This window comes from Salvia miltiorrhiza, chromosome 8 (assembly GCF_028751815.1).
Source record: "Salvia miltiorrhiza cultivar Shanhuang (shh) chromosome 8, IMPLAD_Smil_shh, whole genome shotgun sequence".
Classification (NCBI taxonomy): domain Eukaryota; kingdom Viridiplantae; phylum Streptophyta; class Magnoliopsida; order Lamiales; family Lamiaceae; genus Salvia; species Salvia miltiorrhiza.
The window spans coordinates 45,266,483-45,291,953 of NC_080394.1; the positions used below are offsets into that span (position 1 = coordinate 45,266,483).

Consider the following 25,471-nt stretch of genomic DNA (forward strand, 5'->3'; position numbering starts at 1 on the left):
AAGATGTTGCACCCAAAGCATTAAACCCTTACACAACTCGGGAACAGTAGGTAGAGAGGGACAAGGACAACTACCAAAGATAGACACAAACCAGAACCACTAATGAACCATCACTAAACAAGAGGAACGCGCAAGAGCAAGAAAGGTCAAAACGAAAGGGAAACTGTTGGATTTGTATACTGAAAGCAAGAACGTTTTATGCTTGTATACAATGTTTCCTAAGTTCACTATCTAATCTCCTATCTGATTGTGTTCATGATTGCATATATATGTTCTTCATCTCTATATAAGTAGATTATATGGTGTGTTGTAGATCACAGAAGACCATATAATTGGAATAACCTCAAGAGATATAATATGATCACAGCCGAAATAACTCTAGGACAAGTTATTGGTTTAAGCTGCAGTATAGATGAAAGTAGTTTGTCTTGGCTACTTGTCTATACTGGTACGCCATTACGTATTGATAGGACCACAGTTTGAGATGTATTCTTCTATCTGACTTAAGTGAAGAATCAAGATCTCGGTGACTTATAAATCTTAATACTAATAAGTATTCAGATATATATATTAATTCGTATATCACTTTGACTTACTATGGGTGAAAGTTATATACTAACTCTAGTACTCTGTATCTTGGGTGATAGCGGTTAATATATGATATTTTATTATCTGTATTAGTACCCGCATCCGGTATAGGATAATGACATCCCCTTAAGGAGCTCAATAAGGTTTATTACGCTAAACCCTGCAGGTTGATTAAGTTTGAGTGGTACTGCTTAAGGAATTATTAAGAGATTAATTAATTTAAGCTGTCAGAGCTCTAATTAATTAATGGATGTCGGATATTTTAAATACGGAGATTTAATAAGTCTAAATACAAGCCCCGACTCATCACCGGCAATAAAGGGGTAAGTCAGTATCGGTTCTCTAGTGGAATGAACTGATATTTATAAATTAATTATGGTCTGGGCTGACCATAGATAAATTAATTTATTTGAGGCCCATCTTTATTCCTTGTATCTGGTCCCTGGGCTGGCCCAATGTCTCCTAGCCCTAGAAGAGACAGAAATCGTCCCCCTCACTAATGTAGCGCCCCCTACGTATTTTAATTCTATTAAATACAGCTGTCAACTCTCAGGAAAACAGACTGAAAAAAAATTAGGGTTTTGAGAGCAGAGCGGGGCGCAGGAAATCGTGAGTGGTCTTTCTGTCTTGGGAATTTCCATAGCTCGTTGTCCATCCAACGTTGGGAATTGAGCGGGATACAGTCGAGAAGATCAGAGCTGGAGTCAGATTTTCGCAGGAAACCAAGTTCTGGCAGTCTCCGTAAAACGGCCATAACTTCCTCCACAGAACTCCGATTCAGACGAATCAGGCGGCCACGGAAAGCACTTTCAAAGACGAAGAATTCGTATTTCTTCACAAAATACGATTGGAGGTCGTTTGAGGGGTCAAACGGAGCGTTGAAGTTGGCTGACCTGTTCAGCGACAGATTGACGAATTCTTCTGAATTCTTCAGGTATTTCTGAACTCCAACGTGCAGCTGTTAAATTCATAGGAGCATGTTAGGATTAATCGTTGTATGATAAATTGATAATAATCCAAGAAACGATCATCGGGCAAAGCGGAACGTTAATTCAGTTTAATATTCCTTCAATTGGTATCAGAGCCCAGGATTAATTTCTTGGCTCTATTATTAATTTATGTACGATTAATAATGTGCGTTGGTTTTACTGCTGTTGTTCTTCGTGGTCTGTTGATTCGTGGGATACGTCATTTTGACGTTGTAATCGTTTTTCACCACGAGAAAATTCGTGGTTAGATTAGGATTTCAAATTGTATTTGTTTTCCTTTGTAATCTGTAAAACTGTGGAACGAGACGGAGACGACGACGAATCAACAACGAAGAACGGAGTTGGAGTGGAAGAGGCGTGCCGGGTGAGGAGCGAGCAAGGCTGCCGGCGCCGAGGGCAGCGCGCGCACGAGCGCTTGCGCGCTGTGCATCGCGCGCCTGGTCAGGCTGCCGTGCAGGCTGCTGCTGCTCTCGCTGAGGGTGTACGTCGAAGCTGCTGCTACTGTGCGGGTCAGGCGAACGAGGAGAAGGCGGGCCGAAGGGGCTATGCGCGCCCGGGGCTGCGCGCCCAGCGGGCGACGCGCTGCCGCTGCTGCTGCCTTCGTCGGGGCCTGCTGCTGTGCTGCTGTTACTGGCATGCTGCTGCTGCTCGCGGAGGAGAGCTGCTGCCGAGCGCTGGATGCCGCGCCAAGGCGGCTGCTGTCGCTGCTGCACGCCGAGTGAAGGAATATTAAATTGAATTAATACTCGATTGCCCGATGATCGTTTCTTGGATTATTATTAATTATCATACAACGATTAATTCCTAACATGCTCCTATGAATTTAACAGCTGCACGTTGGAGTTCAGAAATACCTGAAGAATTCAGAAGAATTCGTCAATCTGTCGCTGACCAGGTCAGCCAACTTCAACGCTCCGTTTGACCCCTCAAACGACCTCCAATCGTATTTGTCGCCAGAAATACGACTTCTTCGTCTTCGAGAGAGCTTTCCGTGGCCGCCTGATTCGTCTGAATCGGAGTTCTGTGGAGGAAGTTATGGCCATTTTACGGAGACTGCCAGAACATGGTTTCCTGCGAAAATCTGACTCCAGCTCTGATCTTCTCGACTGTATCCCGCTCAGCTTTCACCGTTGGATGGACAACGATCTATGAAAGTCCCAAGAGAGAAATAAGTCCCACACGTTTTTCTTCCCTGCGCCCCACAGCTCTCAAAACCCTAATATTTTATCAGTGTGTTTTCCTGAGAGCTGACAGCTGTATTTAATTAAAATTAAATACGTGTGGGCACAGAATTAGTGTAGGAGGCGTTTTTCTCTCCTTCTAGGGCTAGGAGTCTTTGGGCCAGTCCAGGGACCAGATACAAGGAATAAAGATGGGCCTCAAATAAATTAATTTATCTATGGTCAGCCCAGACCATAATTAATTTATAAATATCAGTTCATTCCACTAGAGAACCGATACTGACTTACCCCTTTATTGCCGGTGATGAGTCGGGGGCTTGTATTTAGACTTATTAAATCTCCGTATTTAAAATATCCGACATCCATTAATTAATTAGAGCTCTGACAGCTTAAATTAATTAATCTCTTATAAATCCTTAAGCAGTACCACTCAAACTTTATTATTACGCCTGAACTTAATCAACCTGCAGGGTTTAGCGTAATAAACCTTATTGAGCTCCTTAAGGGGATGTCATTATCCTATACCGGATACGGGTACTAATACAGATAATCAAATATCATATATTAACCGCTATCACCCAAGATACAGAGTACTCGAGTTAGCATTTAACTCTCGCCCATAGTAAGTCAAAGTGATATACGAATTAACATATATATCTGAATACTTATTAGTATTAAGATTTATGAGTCACCGAGATCTTGATTCTTCACTTAAGTCAGATAGAAGAATACATCTCAACTGTTGGTCCTATCAATACGTAATGACGTACCAGTATAGACAAGTAGCCAAGACAAACTACTTCCATCTATACTGCAGCCTAAACCAATAACTTGTCCTAGAGTTATTTCGGCTGTGATCATATTATATCTCTTAAGGTTATTCCAATTATATGGTCTTCTGTGATCTACAACACACCATATAATCTACTTATATAGAGATAAAGAACATACATATGCAATCATGAACACAATCAGATAGGAGATTAGATAGTGAACTTAGGAAACATTGTATACAAGCATAAAACGTTCTTGCTTTCAGTATACAAATCCAACAATCTCCCACTTATACTAAAGCAAACTTTTAGTATACAATGCGTCTATTTACCAATCACCTAACACTTCTCCCACTTATACTTAAAGTTTCCTAAGTGGGTGGCATCAATCTGGCATCAATCGCATTCCCATCTTTCAATGACCATTTGCGATAAGCCTTTTGTGAAAGATCAGTAGGTTTCTCCAATATGTGAGAATTTATTCTTTGAGCACAAAAACCTCGATTTACGAATAATCGTATAACTTGGTACTTACTCTCCATGTGTTTGAACCCCTTGTGGTTCTTGAATTCCTTAGAGTTCGCAACTGCACTTGAGGTATCACGAAGGTGATGCTCCCACGCAAACTAGGAATTACCCTTAGATCCTGGAGGTAGTGGTCAAACCAAAAGGTTTTACCTCCCAAGAAAAAACACATAGCTCGAGGTAATTATTCTTTGTTCCGGTCAGCCTGGAAATCCGAAATCGTATAATCCAAAAAGGAACTAAACTGTCTAACTGGTAAACTATCCTTATTCTCTAGTCAGAGACTTGAAAATATAATTTACCACAGTTCAGTGTCCTTAACTAGGACTATACAGATATCTTACAACCATGCTAACTGCATAGCAAATATAAGATCTCGTACATAGCAAATCCATACATGAAGCTATCTACTGCGGAAACGTAGAATACTGCCTTCATTTCCTCAACCTCAATAGGTATCTTAAGACATAGTCTTTAGATAAAGGAACGCCATATCTAAAAGGTAGCAATCCTTTCTTGGCGGTATTCATACTACAACGAGTATTCTCAGTATCAATGTAAGACACTCGAGATAAGCCCAACATCTTTTCTAGTGATCCCTTATAACCTTGATCACAAGGATGTATACTGTACCTCCTTAGTCTTTCATATGAGACTGTTCGGATAACCATTACTTTATGTCTTAACAATAGCTCCATATTGTCGCCAATTAGGAGGATATTGTTTACATAAAATGCAAGATAAACCACATTACCGATGACACGAGAGCGATTGACACGAGATGTTTCTCTCCCTCCCTCACGTAACCTCGATGGTTTAAGTGAGCTGTTATGGGTAAAATGATCCGAATGTTCTGAGCATGGCACTGGCGAAAATATCATCATAACCTATACCTTCACACTGGGCATAACCTTTCGCCACCAGTCTAGCTTTAAAAGCTACGACCTTGCTCATTCGGACTTATCATTCTCTTGTATACTCACTTGCAACCTATGGCTTTACGGCATTCTGGTAGCAAGATTTTCTTAGTATACAACCATATTCTTAATGGATTCCTCCATTGAGGCGTGCCAGAAATCTACATTCTCGTCTTCCACTAATTCCAAGTAAATATCTGGGTCGATTCTCTTATATTCACTACCAGGGACTGAATCCAAAGATTCTCCCAAGAACATAAATCGATCAGGTTGTCCCACAACCCTCCCACTACAATGGATCTGTGGTGGCACATGTGTGTCAACAGTGCGTGCAGTGTCTTGTGGTACAAAACTCTTGCACACTTGGCTTGGGTGATGGAATCGCCTGTCTAATGTCTTCAATTTCTTGAAGTACACTATCTGACTTGGATTAGTGATTACTCCCATAGTCCACTTCTAAGAATCGTGTGTCATTGCTAATAACCACCTTCTGATTCTTTAGGGCTAATTGCAAAGATACATAACTCATCATTGAACATATTTTTCCAAGATTGACCTATTTCTTCTCTCCACCACACCATCTTATATAGGGATTACACGGTGTAGTAAACTGGGTTGGAATCCCAAACACTGAAATGAATCAGAAAAGATCATTCCTAACACATTATTGGCCCTTTATCCCCTTTGCCATGAATGACCCGGTCTCCATCTTTTCCTCTATACAGGATTCGCAGGTTCCAAAAGGTACAACATGGATTGAATCCAATGTACTATTTAGACACGAGCCTTTGGATCCTGTTAAGATAGATGTGACCTAAACTAGGGTGTCAATATATGTGTAAGATCCTCATGAGAGATTAGCCTTAACTTTTTCTCTTTCTTTTGTTCGATGATGTAAATGCAATATAAAGGTATTTTGAAGACAAGTTATAGTGTGAAGAGAGATGTTCAAAAATACCAGAATAGACAACTTTTGTCATTTCTTATGATAGAAACACCACTATCAAAAATGACATAAGATCCATCTATTCAAAATTTTGGAACATGATAAGGAACTCTCAAAAACTAAACTATGTCTTTAGGAACTTAAAGACAAGTCTTCAATTGCAACAACTGCGACTCTAGTCACGTTGCCTATGAAGACAATCATCTCATCACTTCTCAGCTTCCTTGACAACCTTAAAGCCATGCAAGGTGCAACAATCATTATCAGTTTCTCTCGTTATCCACTACTCACAACTGAGTAGAAAATGAGCTGACATGTCTCAGTTACTATAGCAAGTGAAGTACCTTAACCCTTTGCCTTGAGTATTGAAAGAAGAAATTTCCAATACTCAATCTTATCACACCACTACTCCCACTATTTCCCTTGTCTTTCTTGCCCCTTGGACCCTTCTTCTTCCCGTCATTCGACGAAGAAGATGGCTTTCCTTTGGCAATAACAAGTGCTTGCACATCTCTTTCCCACAACTTCCTTAGCCGTAACTAAAGCATTCAACAACTCAAAAAGAGTATTATCTTTCTTGCTCATAACAGCGTTGAGGCGGAAGTTCTTAATTAAAAGACTTGGGAAGAGAGTTCAGGATAATATCGACTTTTGCCTCACCGTCGATACTTCCACAGAGCAAGTCAAATCCGTCAAAATTTGCATGACATGCTCGTGCACTGAGCTGTGCTCACTCATAAAACTAACGAGATTACTCTCATCAAATTTAAATGAGCAGCTCAGTCCAACTCTCCGAACACTTTCTTGAGATTCAGCATGATGCTAAAAGCATCGTCCATGCCCTGATGTTGAAGCTACAAGGTTTGTGTCATTATACTCATAATATAGCATATAGCCACATTATTCGTCTTATGCCACCTTTTATGTAATTCATTTTTCTCATCAGTTGACTCATTGTTCGGACCATAAGAACGTGGAGTAGTAAGCAACACAAAAAATGTGTTAGTTTGTGATAAAGATAGAAATCCAAAAACTGCGTTTCCATTTTGATATATGTGGACCGGTTAAAAGACTTTGAGCAAGAATAAAGAAACAGGAGACATAGACATATCTGAAAGTAAACAAATAAACATGTAAGAACATGAAAAGCATATAGTTCGTAACAATAATATTGTAACCTTTTGATAAAACAATATTAGTGAAACCTCCAACGGCTCAAGGAATTCCATGTGTAAGCCACGTGGGGTGGACAGTTACACACGAACTCCTCAACCAGACTATTTACCTAGTCATTTAATTTCTATCCATGTCAACTTAACCTTTTGACAAAAGAAATTAATAGTTGGCACCTTGACTAGACCATATCATCATCAAGAAGGGACTCCGTGGGGGAGTTGTACATTGTACTTGATATGATATCTAAGCAATAACCACATTTTAACCTTGAAAATTAAATTCTCGAAATTAACATACTCACGCGGACCATGTCGCTTTCAATTTAATTTTCTTGGTTATCTTATTTAATACCATTCTCCAAAGTACTTATGAAAATTACACAAGTAAGCCACGTGGGGTGGACCGTTACTGCATAACTCCCACTACTTTAATGGTTTAAATATTTTTTTATAGAAACCTCTTCTGACAAACTTATGAGAAACAGATATGAAGTAAGCCACGTGGGGTGGACCGTTACTCATATTGCTAAACACTTTGTCTAGAGACCGCATGTGGAGGTCTACATAATTTTAAGAATAAAATTAATTAGAAATAACCACAATTTAACTTTGAAATTAAATTCTCGAATTTTGACATACTCACTCGGACCATGCCGCATTCAATTTAATTTCTTAGTTATCTTATTTAAATCCATCATCTAAAGTACTCGTGAAAAATTATACGAGTAAGCCACGTGGGGTGGACCGTTACTGCATAACTCCCACTACTTTAATGAATTTAAATATTTTTATAGAAACCTCATCTGACAAACTTATGAAAGAACAAACATGAAGTAAGCCACGTGGGGTGGACCGTTACTCATATTGCTAATCACTTTGTCTAGAGACCGCTTGTGGAAATCTAAATAATTTTAATCATCCATAAAATTATTAAGCTTAGTCTTTTTTTCTTTCAAAAGGTTTGTACATGCTCAAGCACATAATCCTAAACATGCTCATCTAGAACGCAACATGTAAATCATGCTCGCAGAATTCTAAAACATGCTTAAGAAAACGGCAAACCTACTATCATGCTCGTCTAAGCGCAATTAATAAACAGATATTAACAAACAAAGACGGGCAAAAGCAGGTAAAGAGCATAAGGGATTAACAACCACGACATGCAACGAACATAATTAAAGAATTAAAATTCTTCGTGACCCATTCGTGGAAACCCAACATCTATTCTATTTTAAAAGAAAATAAAATAAAATAAAATTGGACAAAAAAAAAGCCCAAAAACGCCTAAAATAGGCTGAAAAAACTCTCCAGTCCTTGTTTGGGCCCAAAAACGCGCGGCCCAGCCCTCAAAGCCCGTTCAGCAGCCCAAAAAATGCAAGGAGAAGCCCAGGCCCGCGAACTGCTACCCGGATCCGCGAACTGTACCCGGATCCGCGCCTCGGATCCGGGTCTTCACCCCTCTGACCCGCGTCTGGGTTTAGGGTTTGCGAGAAAAAGCGCCGCCTAGGGTTTCGCCGCTTAGGGCGGCGCCGCCACCTTCTTCGACCGCTGCACCAGCTCCCTTCCGGCAGCCTCCAACAGCAGCAACTCCTCGGCGATCTCGGCGATAGCAGCAGCACCCGACGGCAACAGCAACGGCAGCAGCGGCAGTGCGCCGCCCGCCGGGCGCGCAGCGCGCAGAGCGCGCAGGCGCGGCCCCGGGCGCGCACCGCCCCTGCCGGTGGCTTCCAGCCCTCGCCCAGCTCCTGCCATCCTCGCCTTCAGCGCACAGAACAGACCAGATCACAGCAGCGGCCGCGCGGTCGCCGATCTGGGCGCGCTGCGCACGGTGTGGACGCACCCGCGCGCGCGCTGCCCCTCGGCGCCCGCAGCCCCTCGCTCCCGGTCTTCCTCGCCTCGCCACGCCTCGCCACGGACCGGACCAGCAGCCCTCGATGAGTACCAGACACGGCGGTGCCCACCAGCGGCGCGGCAGCCTGATTCCGGTGCCGGGCGACCAGCGGGAGCCCGGAAAGTTTGAATCGGCAAACAGCCTCATCCCCGTTCTTCGTGTTCTTCGTTTGTTCTCCATAATTACAGATTACAACAGAAAAACGAATACAATTCGAAAATCTAATCTAACCACGGATTTTCTCGTGGTGGAAAAACAATTACAACGTCAAACCGACGTATTCCACGAATCAACGAATCACGAAGAACAACAGCAGTTAAAAACAACGCACATTATTAATCGTACATAAATTAATAATAGAGCCAAGAAATTAATCCTGGGCTCTGATACCAATTGAAGGAATATTAAATTGAATTAATACTCGATTGCCCGATGATCGTTTCTTGGATTATTATTAATTCATCATACAACGATTAATTCCTAACATGCTCCTATGAATTTAACAGCTGCACGTTGGAGTTCAGAAATACCTGAAGAATTCAGAAGAATTCGTCAATCTGTCGCTGACCAGGTCAGCCAACTTCAACGCTCCGTTTGACCCCTCAAACGACCTCTAATCGTATTTCGCCCAGAAATACGACTTCTTCGTCTTCGAGAGAGCTTTCCGTGGCCGCCTGATTCGTCTGAATCGGAGTTCTGTGGAGGAAGTTATGGCCATTTTACGGAGACTGCCAGAACATGGTTTCCTGCGAAAATCTGACTCCAGCTCTGATCTTCTCGACTGTATCCCGCTCAGCTTTCACCGTTGGATGGACAACGATCTATGAAAGTCCCAAGAGAGAAATAAGTCCCACACGTTTTTCTTCCCTGCGCCCCACAGCTCTCAAAACCCTAATATTTTATCAGTGTGTTTTCCTGAGAGCTGACAGCTGTATTTAATTAAAATTAAATACGTGTGGGCACAGAATTAGTGTAGGAGGCGTTTTTCTCTCCTTCTAGGGCTAGGAGTCTTTGGGCCAGTCCAGGGACCAGATACAAGGAATAAAGATGGGCCTCAAATAAATTAATTTATCTATGGTCAGCCCAGACCATAATTAATTTATAAATATCAGTTCATTCCACTAGAGAACCGATACTGACTTACCCCTTTATTGCCGGTGATGAGTCGGGGGCTTGTATTTAGACTTATTAAATCTCCGTATTTAAAATATCCGACATCCATTAATTAATTAGAGCTCTGACAGCTTAAATTAATTAATCTCTTATAAATCCTTAAGCAGTACCACTCAAACTTTATTATTACGCCTGAACTTAATCAACCTGTAGGGTTTAGCGTAATAAACCTTATTGAGCTCCTTAAGGGGATGTCATTATCCTATACCGGATACGGGTACTAATACAGATAATCAAATATCATATATTAACCGCTATCACCCAAGATACAGAGTACTCGAGTTAGCATTTAACTCTCGCCCATAGTAAGTCAAAGTGATATACGAATTAACATATATATCTGAATACTTATTAGTATTAAGATTTATGAGTCACCGAGATCTTGATTCTTCACTTAAGTCAGATAGAAGAATACATCTCAACTGTTGGTCCTATCAATACGTAATGACGTACCAGTATAGACAAGTAGCCAAGACAAACTACTTCCATCTATACTGCAGCCTAAACCAATAACTTGTCCTAGAGTTATTTCGGCTGTGATCATATTATATCTCTTAAGGTTATTCCAATTATATGGTCTTCTGTGATCTACAACACACCATATAATCTACTTATATAGAGATAAAGAACATACATATGCAATCATGAACACAATCAGATAGGAGATTAGATAGTGAACTTAGGAAACATTGTATACAAGCATAAAACGTTCTTGCTTTCAGTATACAAATCCAACACCGAGGAGGCTGCCAGCGTCGGGGCACTGCGCGCGCCGGGAGGCTGCTGTGCGGCGGTGGGGGCTGCAAAGGGAGGCGGCGGCGCTTGGGGCTTCCAAACCCTAGGTGGGTGAGTTTTTTTCCAAACCCTAGGGGGCCCAAACCCTAGTTTTTCCAAAGACGGGCCAGATGGTGTGTTCGGGCCAAGTTTCGTTTTTGGGCTTTTCTTTTATGTTTTAAATGTAATAGAATAGATGTTGGGATTCCACGAATGGGTCACGAAGAATTTTAATTCTTTATTTCTGTTCGTTGCATGTCGTGGTGTTAATCCTTATGCTCTTTGCATGCTGTTTTTGTCTTTGCTTGTTAATATGTGTTTATTAACTGCGCTTAGACAAGCATGCTAGGTTTATCGTTTTCTTAAGCATGTTTTAGAATTCTGTAAGCATGTTTTACATGTTGCGTTCTAGATGAGCATGTTTAGGATTATGTGTGAGCATGATCAAACCTTTTGAAAGAAAAAGACTAAGCTGTATTAATAATTTTATAGACGATTAAAATTATTTAGATCTCCACAAACGGTCTCTAGACAAAGTGATTGGCGTTGTGAGTAAACGTCCACCCGCGTGGCTTACTTCATATTTGTCCTTTCATAAGTTTGTCAGATGAGGTTTCTATAAAATTATTTAAATCCATTAAAGTAGTGGGAGTTATGCAGTAAACGTCCACCCGCGTGGCTTACTTGTATAATTTTTTCATGAGTACTTTAGACGATGGAATTAAATAAGATAACTAAGAAATTAAATTGAATGCGGCATGGTCCTAGTGAGTATGTCAAAATTCGAGAATTTAATCTCAAAGTTAGATTGTGGTTACTACTTAATAATTTTTATTCTTAAAATTATATAGACCTCCGCAAGCGGTCTCTAGACAAAGTGATTGGCGATGTGAGTAAACCTCCACCCGCGTGGCTTACTTCATGTTTGTTCTTTCATAAGTTTGTCAGATGAGGTTTCTATAAAAATATTTAAATCCATTAAAGTAGTGGGAGTTATGCAGTAAACGTCCACCCGCGTGGCTTGCTTGTATGATTTTCACGAGTACTTTGGAGAATGGAATTAAATAAGATAACCAAGATAATTAAATTGAAAGCGGCATGGTCCGAGTGAGTATGTCAATTTCGAGAATTTAATTATCAAGGTTAAATTGTGGTCATTGCTTAGATATCATATCAAGTACAATGTACAACTCCCCGCGGAGTCCCTTCTTGATTATGATATGGTCTAGTTTAGGTCCAACTATTAATTTCCTTTGTCAAAAGGTTAAGTTGACATGGATGGAAATTAAACGACTAGGTAAATAGTCTGGTTGGGGAGTTCATGTGTAAACGTCCACCCGCGTGGCTTGCATGTGAGATTCTTTAGGCTGTTGGAGGTTTCATCAATATTGTTTTATCAAAAGGTTTCAATATTGTTGTTATGAATTATGTGCTTTATGTTCGTTACTTTCAGATATGTCTATGTCTCTTATTGTTTATTTATTTTTGCACAAAGTCTTTTAACCGGTTCACATATATAAAATGGAAACGCAGTTTTGGATTTTTTTATCTTTATCACAAACTAAACACATATTTTGTGTTGCTTACTACTCGACGTTCTATTTGTTCGAACAATGAGACAACTGATGGGAAAAAAGGAACTTCAAAAAAGGTGGCATATGACGAATAATGTGGCTATATGCTTTATTATGAGTATAATGTCACAAACCTTGTAGCTCCAACATCAGGGCATGGACAATGCTATTAGCATCATGTTGAATCTCAAGAAAGTGTTCGGAGAGTCGGACTGAGCTGCTCATTTAAATTTGATGAGAGTAATCTTGTTAATTTTATGAGTGAGCACAGCTCAGTGCACGAGCATGTCATGCAAATCTTGACGGACTTGACTTGCTCAGTGGGAGTATCGACGGTGAGGCAAAAGTCGATATTATCCTGAACTCTCTTCCCAAGTATTTTAATTAAGAACTTCCGCCTCAAAGCTGTTATGAGCAAGAAAGATACTCTTTTTGAGTTGTTGAATGCTCTAGTTACGGCTAAGGAAGTTGTGGGAAAGAGATGTGCAAGCACTTGTTATTGCCAAAGGAGAACCATCTTCTTCGTCGTTTGACGGGAAGAAGAAGGGTCCAAAGGGGCAAGAAAGACAAGGGAAATAGTGGGAGTAGTGGTGTGATAAGATTGAGTATTGGAAATTTCTTCTTTCAATACTCAAGGCAAAGGGTTAAGGTACTTCACTTGCTATAGTAACTGAGACATGTCAGCTCGTTTTCTACTCAGTTGTGAGTAGTGGATAACGAGAGAAACTGATAATGATTGTTGCACCTTGCATGGCTTTTAGGCTGACAAGGAAGCTGAGAAGTGATGAGATGATTGTCTTCATAGGCAACGTGACTAGAGTCGCAGTTGTTGCAATTGAAGACTTGTCTTTAAGTTTTTAAAGACATAGTTTAGTTTTTGAGAGTTCCTTATCATGTTTAAAAGTTTTGAATAGATGGATCACATGTCATTTTTTGATAGTAGTATTTCTATCATAAGAAATGACAAAGTTGTCTATTCTGGTATTTTTGAACATCTCTCTTCATACTATAACTTATCTTCAAAATACCTTTATATTGCATTTACATCATCGAACAAAAGAAAGAGAAAAGTTAAGGCTAATCTCTCATGAGGATCTTACACATATATTGATACCCTAGAAATAGGTCACATCTATGTTAATAGGATCCAAAGGCTCGTGTCTAAATAAGTACATTGGATTCAATCCAGGTTGTACTATTTCGAACCTGCGAATCCTGTATAGAGGAAAAGATGGAAACCAGGTCATTCATGACAAAGGGGATAAAGGGCCAATAATGTGTTAGGAATGATCTTTTCTGATTCATTGTCAGTGTTTGGGATTCCAACCCAGTTTACTACACCATGTAATCCCTATATAAAATGGTGTGGTGGAGAGAAGAAATAGGTCACTCTTGGAAAAATATGTTCGATGATGAGTTATGTATCTTTGCAATTAGTCCTAAAGAATCAGAAGGTGGTTATTAGCAATGACACACGATTCTTAGAAGTGGACTATGGGAGTAAACACTAATCCAAGTCAGATAGTGTACTTCAAGAAATTGAAGACATTAGACAGGCGATTCCATCACCCAAGCCAAGTGTGCAAGAGTTTTGTACCACAAGACACTGCACGCACTGTTGACACACATGCGCCACCACAGATCCATTGTAGTGGGAGGGTTGTGGGACAACCCGATCGATTTATGTTCTTGGGAGAATCTTTGGATTCAGTCCCTGGTAGTGAATATAAGATAATCGACCCAGATATCTACTTGGAATTAGTGGAAGACGAGAATGTAGATTTCTGGCACGCCTCAATGGAGAAATCCATTAAGAATATGGTTGTATACTAAGAAAATCTTGCTATCAGAATGCCGTAAAGCCATAGGTTGCAAGTGAGTATACAAGAGAATGATAAGTCCGAATGAGCAAGGTCGTAGCTTTTAAAACTAGACAGGTGGCGAAAGGTTATGCCCAGTGTGAAGGTATAGGTTATGATGATATTTTCGCCAGTGCCATGCTCAGAACATTCGGATCATTTTACCCATAGCAGCTCACTTAAACCATCGAGGTTACGTGAGGGAGGGAGAGAAACATCTCGTGTCAATCGCTCTCGTGTCATCGGTGATGTGGTTTATCTTGCCTTTTATGTAAACAATATCCTCCTAATTAGCGACAATATGGAGCTATTGTTAAGACATAAAGTAATGGTTATCCGAACAGTCTCATATGAAAGACTAAGGAGGTACAGTATACATCTTTGTGATCAAAGTAATAAGGGATCACTAGAAAAGGATGTTGGGCTTATCTCAAGTGTCTTACATTGATACTGAGAATACTCGTTGTAGTATGAATACCGCCAAGAAAGGATTGCTACCTTTTAGATATGGCGTTCCTTTATCTAAAGACTATGTCTTAAGATGCCTATTAAGGTTGAGGAAATGAAGGCAGTATTCTACGTTTCCGCAGTAGAAAGCTTCATGTATGGATTGCTATGTACGAGATCTTATATTTGCTATGCAGTTAGCATGATTGTAAGATATCTGTATAGTCCTAGTTAAGGACACTGAACTGTGGTAAATTATATTCTCAAGTCTATGACTAGAGAATAAGGATAGTTTACTAGTTAGACAGTTTAGTTCCTTTTTGGATTATATGATTTCGGATTTCCAGGCTGACCGGAACAAAGAATAATTACCTCGAGCTATGTGTTTTTCCTTGGGAGGTAAAACCTTTTGGTTTGACCACTACCTCCAGGGTCTAAGAGTGATTCCTAGTTTGTGTGAGAGCATCACCTTCGTGGTACCTCAAGTGCAGTTGCAAACTCTAAGGAATCCTAGAACCACAAGGGGTCAAACACATAGAGAGTAAGTACCAAGTTATACGATTATTCGTAAATCGAGGTTATGTGCTCAAAGAATAAATTCTCACATATTGGAGAAACCTACTGATCTTTTCACAAAAGGCTTATCGCAAATGGTCATTGAAAGATGGGAATGCGATTGATGCCAGATTGATGCCACCCACTTAGGAAACTTTAAGTATAAGTGGGAGAAGTGTTAGGTGATTGGTAAATAGACGCATTGTATACTAAAAGTTTGCTTTAGTATAAGTGGGAGATTGTTGGATTTGTATACTGAAAGCAAGAACGTTTTATGCTTGTATACAATGTTTCCTAAGTTCACTATCTAATCTCCTATCTGATTGTGTTCATGATTGCATATGTATGTTCTTTATCTCTATATAAGTAGATTATATGGTGTGTTGTAGATCACAGAAGACCATATAATTGGAATAACCTTAAGAGATATAATATGATCACAGCCGAAATAACTCTAGGACAAGTTATTGGTTTAGGCTGCAGTATAGATGGAAGTAGTTTGTCTTGGCTACTTGTCTATACTGGTACGTCATTACGTATTGATAGGACCACAGTTTGAGATGTATTCTTCTATCTGACTTAAGTGAAGAATCAAGATCTCGGTGACTTATAAATCTTAATACTAATAAGTATTCAGATATATATATTAATTCGTATATCACTTTGACTTACTATGGGTGAAAGTTATATACTAACTCGAGTACTCTGTATCTTGGGTGATAGCGGTTAATATATGATATTTGATTATCTGTATTAGTACCCGTATCCGGTATAGGATAATGACATCCCCTTAAGGAGCTCAATAAGGTTTATTACGCTAAACCCTGCAGGTTGATTAAGTTCAGGCGTAATAATAAAGTTTGAGTGGTACTGCTTAAGGAATTATTAAGAGATTAATTAATTTAAGCTGTCAGAGCTCTAATTAATTAATGGATGTCGGATATTTTAAATACGGAGATTTAATAAGTCTAAATACAAGCCCCGACTCATCACCGGCAATAAAGGGGTAAGTCAGTATCGGTCCTCTAGTGGAATGAACTGATATTTATAAATTAATTATGGTCTGGACTGACCATAGATAAATTAATTTATTTGAGGCCCATTTTTATTCCTTGTATCTGGTCCCTGGGCTGGCCCAATGTCTCCTAGCCCTAGAAGAGACAGAAATCGTCCCCCTCACTAATGTAGCGCCCCCTACGTATTTTAATTCTATTAAATACAGCTGTCAGCTCTCAGGAAAACAGACTGAAAAAAATTAGGGTTTTGAGAGCAGAGCGGGGCGCAGGAAATCGTGAGTGGTCTTTCTGTCTTGGGAATTTCCATAGCTCGTTGTCCATCCAACGTTGGGAATTGAGCGGGATACAGTCGAGAAGATCAGAGCTGGAGTCAGATTTTCGCAGGAAACCAAGTTCTGGCAGTCTCCGTAAAACGGCCATAACGTCCTCCACAGAACTCCGATTAAGACGAATCAGGCGGCCACGGAAAGCTCTTTCAAAGACGAAGAAGTCGTATTTCTGCACAAAATACGATTGGAGGTCGTTTGAGGGGTCAAACGGAGCGTTGAAGTTGGCTGACCTGTTCAGCGACAGATTGACGAATTCTTCTGAATTCTTCAGGTATTTCTGAACTCCAACGTGCAGCTGTTAAATTCATAGGAGCATGTTAGGATTAATCGTTGTATGATAAATTGATAATAATCCAAGAAACGATCATCGGGCAAAGCGGAACGTTAATTCAGTTTAATATTCCTTCAGAAACAACCACACACACAAACGAAACAGGAAAGAAACCCCACCCCCAAGCAAAGCAAAAACAAAAGAGAAGGGGACAGGAACTTCCCTGTGAAAAGCAGCACCCTCAAGGGATAATCTGAACATAAGGAAGGAGCCGCTTGTCGTCACGCACCAGCTGAAGAATATCAGGGATCGCAAAGGACCAAAAACCCTCATCAGCAACCGAAGAGGCCAAGAAATCAGCAACACGATTCCCTTCCCTGAAAATGGGAGTGATAATAATGTGGAGACTAGCAATAGCGAGAGTCGCCTTTCTCCAGCGGCTGAAGAACCGCCAAGGGACGGAATCTGAATGAGAACAGAAAAAATCAACCAGGTACGTGCAGTCCGTCTCAATCCAGACGTAGTCCTAGCCATGAACCACAATCTGCTCAAGAGCAATGATAAGAGTGAGAAGCTCCGCCTCGAACGCCCAACCACGACCAGCAGAGAAATGAAAGCAACCAATAACCGAGCTAGAATCACGAATAATCCCGCCAGCATGGATAACGGGTTTACATTTTGAAAAGTAAAGATGAAGCTTATCAAAGGTTCAGGGAATGGTGTACTACGGTCATGAATGAAAAGGGCACTGGTGTTAAATACTTAAGGTTTGATAATGGGCTTGAGTTTCTTTCAAAGGAATTTCATAATTTCTGCACTGAAAAAGGAAGGCATAAAACTGTGCCTGGAAACCCACAACAGAACGGTGTGGTGGAGAGGATGAATAAGACATTATTGGATAGAGTCAGGTGTATGCTGCTGAGTTCAGGTATGCCAAAGTCTTTCTGGGGTGAAGCCTTGTCTAGCCTGCACTCTGATCAATAAATGCACATCATCAGCTATAGACTTTAAATCCCCAGATAAAATGTTGCATGGTCATGTTCCAGATTACTAAAACCTCAAGCCTTTTGGGTGCACGGCCTACTCACACATTAGGCAAGACAAACTAGAGCTAAGGGCTCCCAGATGTGTCTTTCTAAGATATCCAAAATGGGTGAAGGGCTACAAGATTTGGTGCGCTGAACCAAGAACGAATAAGTTGATAATCAGCAGGGATGTTTCTTTCAAGGAGGATGTGATGCCTTATCTTGAAGCTAAGAAGATGAGTACCGATTCAAATTATGAAAATTCAGATACAACTTTCTTTGAGGTCGAGCTTGAGAGTTAAGCTGATCAAAGAAGTCAAGAAACTGATGATCAGCAAACTAAAGTCACAGAAAGCTCTGAATTGGACAACTATTTGTTGGCCAGGGACAAACAGAGAAGGACCATACACCCTCCCACAAGATATGGAGACTCTGATCTGTTGGCTTATGCATTAAGTATTGCAGAGAAAGTGGAATATCATGAGCACAGAAACTTCACAAAAGCTATGAAGTGTAAGGATAGAGAGCAGTGGGTAGCTGCAATGGAATAAAAACTTAATTCTCTCATGAAGAATGGCACTTTGGATATTGGTTAAAATGCCAAAATTCAAAAAGTTGGTTAGATGCAGATGGATTTTTAAAGGAAAGATAGAAGTGTCTGATAAGGAGTACATCAGATATAAGGCCAGGTTAGTGGCTAGAGGATTTACACAACAAGAAGGCATTGATTTCAATGAAGTATTTAGCCCTGTTGTGAAGCACTGCTCAATAAGGATTTTGCTTAATCTAGTGAATCAATTCAACTTAGAACTTCATCAATTGGATGTCAAGACTACATTCCTTCATGGAGATTTGAAGGAAACAAGATTCAATTGGATGTCAAGACTACACAGCCAGAGGGTTTTGTTCTACCAGGAAATGAAGATAAAGTTTGTTTACTAAATAAGTCACTTTATGGTTTGAAGCAAGATTCAAGACAGTGGTACTTGAAGTTTGATGAATGCATGATGGAATTAAACTTCACTTGATCACATTATGATAGCTGTGTGTATTTAAGGAAAGGAAATGATGGGAGTTATACATACCTCTTGTTGTATGTGGATGACATGTTGGTGGCAGGAAGTAATTTGGCTGAGATTGAAAAGCTAAAGCAGGAGTTCAGTAGGAAATTTAAAATGAAGGATTTGGGATGTGCAAGAAGGATCTTAGGGATGGATATCCTAAGAGATAAGAAAAATGGATGTATGTGGTTAAATCAAAATAGTTATGCAGAAAGATTTTCCAGAAATATCATATGCAAGACTTGAAATCAGTTAGTGTTCCTTTAGCTGCTCACTTTAAGCTATCAGCTGATCAGAGACCTTCTATTGAAAGTGATAAGAAGGGGATGAACAAGATACCATATGCCAATATGGTGGGAAGTATTATGTACATGATGGTCTGCACCAGACCAGATCTTGCTCATTCAATAAGTGTGATCAGTAGGTATATGGCTCAACCTGGGAGACATCATTGGATTGCTCTGAAATGGTTAATAAGATTTCTCAAATGAAATACTGAGTAGGGATTAAGTTTGAGAGATCAAATGCAGATAAAGGAGATGAGTTAATAGGTTTTGTGGACTCAGATTTTGCAGCAAATCTGGATTCCAAGAAGTCACAAACAGGTTATATTTTCAAGTTGTTTGGATCTGTTGTAAGTTGGAAATTAAGCCTTCAATCAGTGGTTGCTGTAATGGGCCAAGTATTTTGAGGGGAATCGAGGTCTGGTGTGTTATTGCATTTTCTGCATCCAAGGTGGAGATTTGAAGGGGACTGTGTTTGCTGAAAATAAGCAAAAGTCAGAGGACTAACTTGCAAAGTTCAGTTTCAGTTTTGGAGCTACAGTTTCAGTTTTGGAACTGAATGAAGCCATTACAAAGTTAGTTGTTTTGCTGTATTTGAAGTTAGATATTTCTTTGTTGTTCAGCGTGAGTTTTCAGTTGTATTCTTACGGGTGTGAGAAAAAATAAGAGTGAAGAGAGATTGGGGAAATTCATGCTATGCAATTTAGCTGAAGGGGATAATGTTCTTCTTTCCAGTTTTGGATCTTGTACTCTGCATCATTTTCACCTTTGATTAATAGCATTCCATCGTTAACCCTCCGTGGATGTAAGCTTCGGCTGAACCACGTTAAATCTCGAGTTCTTGAGTGATTGCAGCTGTATTTTGATTTGTGGTTTACTTGTTTTTTTGTTCGATTTTGCCAACTTGATTAACATATATAAATGAACTCTTGGGATACATGCTTTCATACATGTAATCAGATTATCCTAATCCGCTACGTACTCTAAAGTACCATGTCATTTCAGCTAAGTTGGATTCATCCAAACTTATAAGTTATTCGAGTCTTTGTGACTAAATATCAATTATCTTATGAATTTCCCTTCATTGACAACGATTTGAGCTCAATCCTTCATTATTTGTTCGCTCCCTTTCTATCCCAACTTCTAATCTCCTCCCTCCTCCCCTCTCCGCCCCCGTCACAGTTTTTCGACTTAATTATCCTTAATTAAGTCTGGTCATGACAGATAATTACTTAAACTTTTCTAATACTATATTTTAATAAAAAAAATTAAGGATAATTAATTTTGTATAAAACATTAACATTAATATTATTTTTTGGGGTAATTGCCTTAAATCCATAATGTTTTCTCGGAATTGGTTTTTGTTCCTAATTTAAAAACTTTACTTTTTAAATCCATAACCTTTTGTCTTAGTCTCAAATTTATCCGGGGATCGATTTTTTCTTACGCCGGCGCTGGGAAATGACATGGTGGCAGCCGGAATTGACACAGGGGCAGCGGGAATTCTCCACTTGGCACATTTATGACATGTGAAAAAAATAATAAAAAAAGAAAAAAAAAACCCACATCAACATCTTCCCCAACCTTTCCCACTCCCAAACCCTAATTTCCCCTCCCCCCACCCACCGTCGCCGCCTGACGCCACCACACGCCGACGCTCGCCGCCCCCGCCCTCTCTCCACCTCGGAGCCGCCACTTTCCCCTCCCCAGACCCCTGTCTGGCCTTCCCACCACCACCATCCATCTAATTTCAAAAACTGAATCAAGTTGCTGCCTTCTCCACAAATCCGGCCTTCTCCATCACTCACTGCGACGCCGCGTTCTCCATGTCCACCACCGCCTCCAGTCGCTCCAGGTGGCCCCACTCCACGAACGTCACATTCACCGCCAGCCTTACCGCCCGCGTCGCGATCCCCCTCCCTCAATACTCTGATGCTAGCCCGTACCCCAGCTTAGCCCAGCACCTGTCGCTACTGCCGAACGACTTCATCGCGATCGACCCCACAACTCGACCCAACGCACATATGGCCCGGTTCCACTGGTGGGCCAGATCGTGCCTCATGAAGTAATCAACGGCCGATTCGTGCGACGAAAACACCTCTCACGAGCAGAATTCGCTCACCTTCTCGTCCATGTACCTGAATTAATTGCATTTATCTAACTCAATTGCATTCAACGTAGCCACTGTGGGTTTCTATTCGATAATTAATTAAGTGCAGCAGCTCGATTCAATTTTTGAAATTAGATAGGTGGTGGTGGTGGGAAGGGCTGACGGGGGGTCTGCGACAGGTCTGGGGAGAGAGAGAGGGAAGTGGCGGCACCGAGGTGGGGAGGGGAAAGAGGGCAGCGGGCGCCGGCGTGTGGTGGCGGTAGGCGGCGGCGGCAGGTAGAGGGGAGGGAAAATTAGGGTTTGGGAGTGGAGGAGGTTGGGGAAGATAATGATGTGGGGTTTTTTTTCCACATGTCGTAAAGGTGCTAAAGTGGAGAATTCCTACTGCCACCGTGTCAATTTCGGCTGCCACCATGTCATTTCTTGCGCCGGCGTAAGAAAAAACCGGTCACGGGACAAATTTGAGACAAAAAACAAAAGGTTATGTATTTAAAAGTAGAGTTTTGAAATTAGGAGCAAAAACCAATTCCGGGAAAATGTTATGGATTTACAGGCAATTACCTCTAATTTTTTTTTATTATTTTAAAATCGATCATTATTAAAAATTAACAAGTTTTAGTTATATCTCGACATATTTTATGGGTATGCATAAATGTGATCGTATATTAAAAGAAAGTTTTAATGAATTGATAGGTGCTAATATATCAATAATTTGCATATTCTATACTTGTGATTACTTGAAAAAAAATTCAAGATTAATCGTGTTTGACCTAGAGCACTACCAAAATGGGTGATCAACTGAGAAGTTCATCAAAGTGTATGCGATTCAGTGCAAAATACGTCAAAAAATTGAAATAAAATCTTTCTAATTGAAATTAATACAATAAAAATTAAAATAAATAAATAAATTTAAAATAATGAAAAATAACTAAAACGTCGAATTAAGGACGGGAATTCTCGTCGTTAATTGAATTTTTCACGAAAGAAATAACGATGAAACAGATCCTTCGTTAACGATATCTAACGACAAAAAATAAAGTTTTAGTGACGATCTTTTCCATCATTAACCCTTATTCTTACCCACATCATGAATATTGATTCTAATTAATGATCAACATTTCTTTCCTTTTCACTAATTTAAAGGCCATAACTAAGCATGTCGGTCACCATAATTTTAGAAAGTTCAACGTATTATTCACAATATATAGCCGACCAATTTCTCATTCATTTTTAGTATATTTTACCCCTTCCTAACTCCTTCAAATTAAAATATTATGATTTGAAAGTGTAAACCAACAAAGAAAAGTATCAAGCAAATACACTGATTCTAAATGTCAAGCTCTTATATTCACTCAACATATATACGTTTTATTTGTAAGCAGACTGCGTTACTATAATTCTATCTGTAGTTCAATTGATCTGTATATGAGGAAACAATTATTAAAAATTATTTTCACTGAATGTTTATAGTAGTTCGCTAAATTATATCGATAAGGTCCTCACTAGTCCTCAATAAGTATATATATGGGATTTTCTTTTTTTATTTTCACACTCTTTATAATTGGATTGGCCAACTATACTCTTAATTTTCATAATTGTAATCTATATATATCATCCGCTCAAAAACTAATTTATTTACAAAAATCAATACATAGACTGCAAAGATTAATATTCAAATAGTATAACTTTTGACAAATGCAGACATAATCATTAAATAAACGAGTCAAAATAGAAAAAGAATAACACCATAATGATCATCTATCTCTGCAGGTGTGTGCAATAAAAATTTTCTCAGCGCATCAAATTTATAATAAGGTCACGAGAAGCACTTCGAGCCTTCGACATGCAACCTTTTGGTGGTTAGAAAGAGCATATTTGATATTGAATAATCTGCCACTTGATTTTAATTATAATTAAATTATTATTCTGGATAACTTCGATGAATATGGCCATTATATTAGCAGACAAAATGCTAAAGTTAGCCCAATGGACATGAAGTTTCTTAATTACATTATCTGTTAAGAAATCCTCATTTTTCAATACTGTCGTGCTTCTTGAATGCATCCAATCACCATTCACATTTTCATTTTGCCCTAATCTCGATCAAATAATCACTACTACAAAAATACACATACATAACACTGCATACATAACGGTTTTTTTAAAAAACCGTTATGTATGAGCGCATTTTTATAAAAGACAACGGTTTTTACAGAAATCCGTTATCTATGTAGTGTTACTCATAAGCATAGATAACGGTACGAAGTAATTCGTTATGAATAAGCGTTATCTATTAGGTGTATACATAACGGTGTTATCGAACCGTTAAGATAACCGTTATCTATGAGTATATTTTTATAACGGTTGTTTTAACCGTTATGTATGAGCGCTTAAATACTGTTATGATTACTTTTTATATTTATTTTTAATTTTAACTTTAATAATATTATAAAAAATAAAAACCCTAATTACATAATTCACCTTCTTCTCCCAAGTTTGAAGTCTCACCCACCACTCTCTCTCTCTCTCGCCGTACTTCTATCTTCTTCTTCTCTCTGCCACCGCCTTACTCCCTTCAAACCCGGCGGCTACTGTCGCCGCCAGCCACCACTGCCACGGTATCCCCTTTGTAGGCCTCGCATCTGCCTGCCTCTCGTTCCCTCTCTAAATCATGAAAAATCCCCAAAAATCCCTAGCTTTCTTCCCTTTCAATTTCCGACGAGATTACCGCCTGAACCACCCTCTTCTTCTTCAGTCGACAGCAACGGTCAGCCGGACCGCCGTCATCTTCCCTCATCTCTCAAGCCTCTATCACCGTCTCCCTCTCGACTCCGATGAGCAGCCGCTATGAATCCCCGCCGCCTTCACCGCTTCCCTCCATACTAATATAAAGATTCGATTTTTCCTCTTTCCCTTCCATTTCTTCACTCGAGCTCCATCCCTGCTCTCCAACAAGACTTCACTCAAAAGGGTATGTGGATATCAACTCTTCCTTTCTGAATTAATGAATCAATTGGTAGTTAGATCATTTATTGAAGAAATGGTTCGAAATCTTGATTTTGATGGGAAACCCTTGAATTATTGCTGCCAGTTCAATTGCCCCTTTTTTAAGCTGCTGGATCTTCGTATTTGTGGCCGATTAACCCTAATCTATCTGTGTAAGAATTTAGATGGATATCAACTCTTCCCTCCATATTAATTAATGTGTGTGTTGTGTTTGATTTGATGGGACTAATTGCAGATGGTGGGATATGGATGGGCTGGGATGTTGAGAAAATACTTGGTTGATCCAGTTGACATGTGGTGGCCTTCCAATGTCACGCAAGTTTCCTTGTTTAGGTAAAATAAATCAAAATTCTGTTATTAATTTCTATTTCCAAGAGTATTGATGTAGAATACAGAATCACTACCTATGTAGTTATAGAAAGATTTAGGTTGTTAATATCTTTCATATTTCTTTTATTTAAGAAGCTCGGGTTGGCTATGTTTTGCAGGTGAACTCGCTCGTGTTGGTGGAGGGTAATCTTCTTCTCATTTTAACAATATAGATAGAATATTGAGATCTTGAAGATTACTTATGTGTTTTCTGTAAAACCTTTTACCAAAATATTGAATCCAAACCAATGTCTTGCTTTTGAGAAAATCATTCATCATATTTATATATCTATCAAATTTGATTTAGATTCTGCATTCTGTTATATTACTATGCATCAATATTTGATATAACTCACATGTTGCCGGATTTTTTTAATTCTCCAGCTCATTAGTGTAATTGAGTTTATCATCTTGGCAGATCAAGTAGATGGGAGTCGATGAGCTATGAGGACTACTACAAAAGAGAAGGCTGAAGCAGAGAACGTCGTTTCAAATGTCTAGCAAGTTGCGCGCATTTGTAATATTTTTTAATTAATCATATAGCTAACTAGAATATTTGTGTTGTTTTCATTATATTTGGATGATAATGTATGAATATTTCGGATGTTATATAATATATGTTATCGATGGCAA

General features: G+C 39.6%; 1 long non-coding RNA gene across 2 annotated transcripts; it reads left to right on the forward strand.

Moving 5' to 3' along the window:
• Positions 1 to 24,675: 24,675 nt before the first annotated feature.
• On the forward strand, positions 24,676 to 25,471 carry LOC130996787 (uncharacterized). 2 transcript variants are annotated; one of them, XR_009092796.1, is made up of 3 exons: positions 24,676 to 24,802; positions 24,958 to 24,982; positions 25,257 to 25,471. It is a non-coding gene; the product is annotated as an uncharacterized LOC130996787 (long non-coding RNA). The 2 variants fall into 2 exon arrangements; XR_009092797.1 differs by having other exon boundaries at positions 24,958 to 25,471.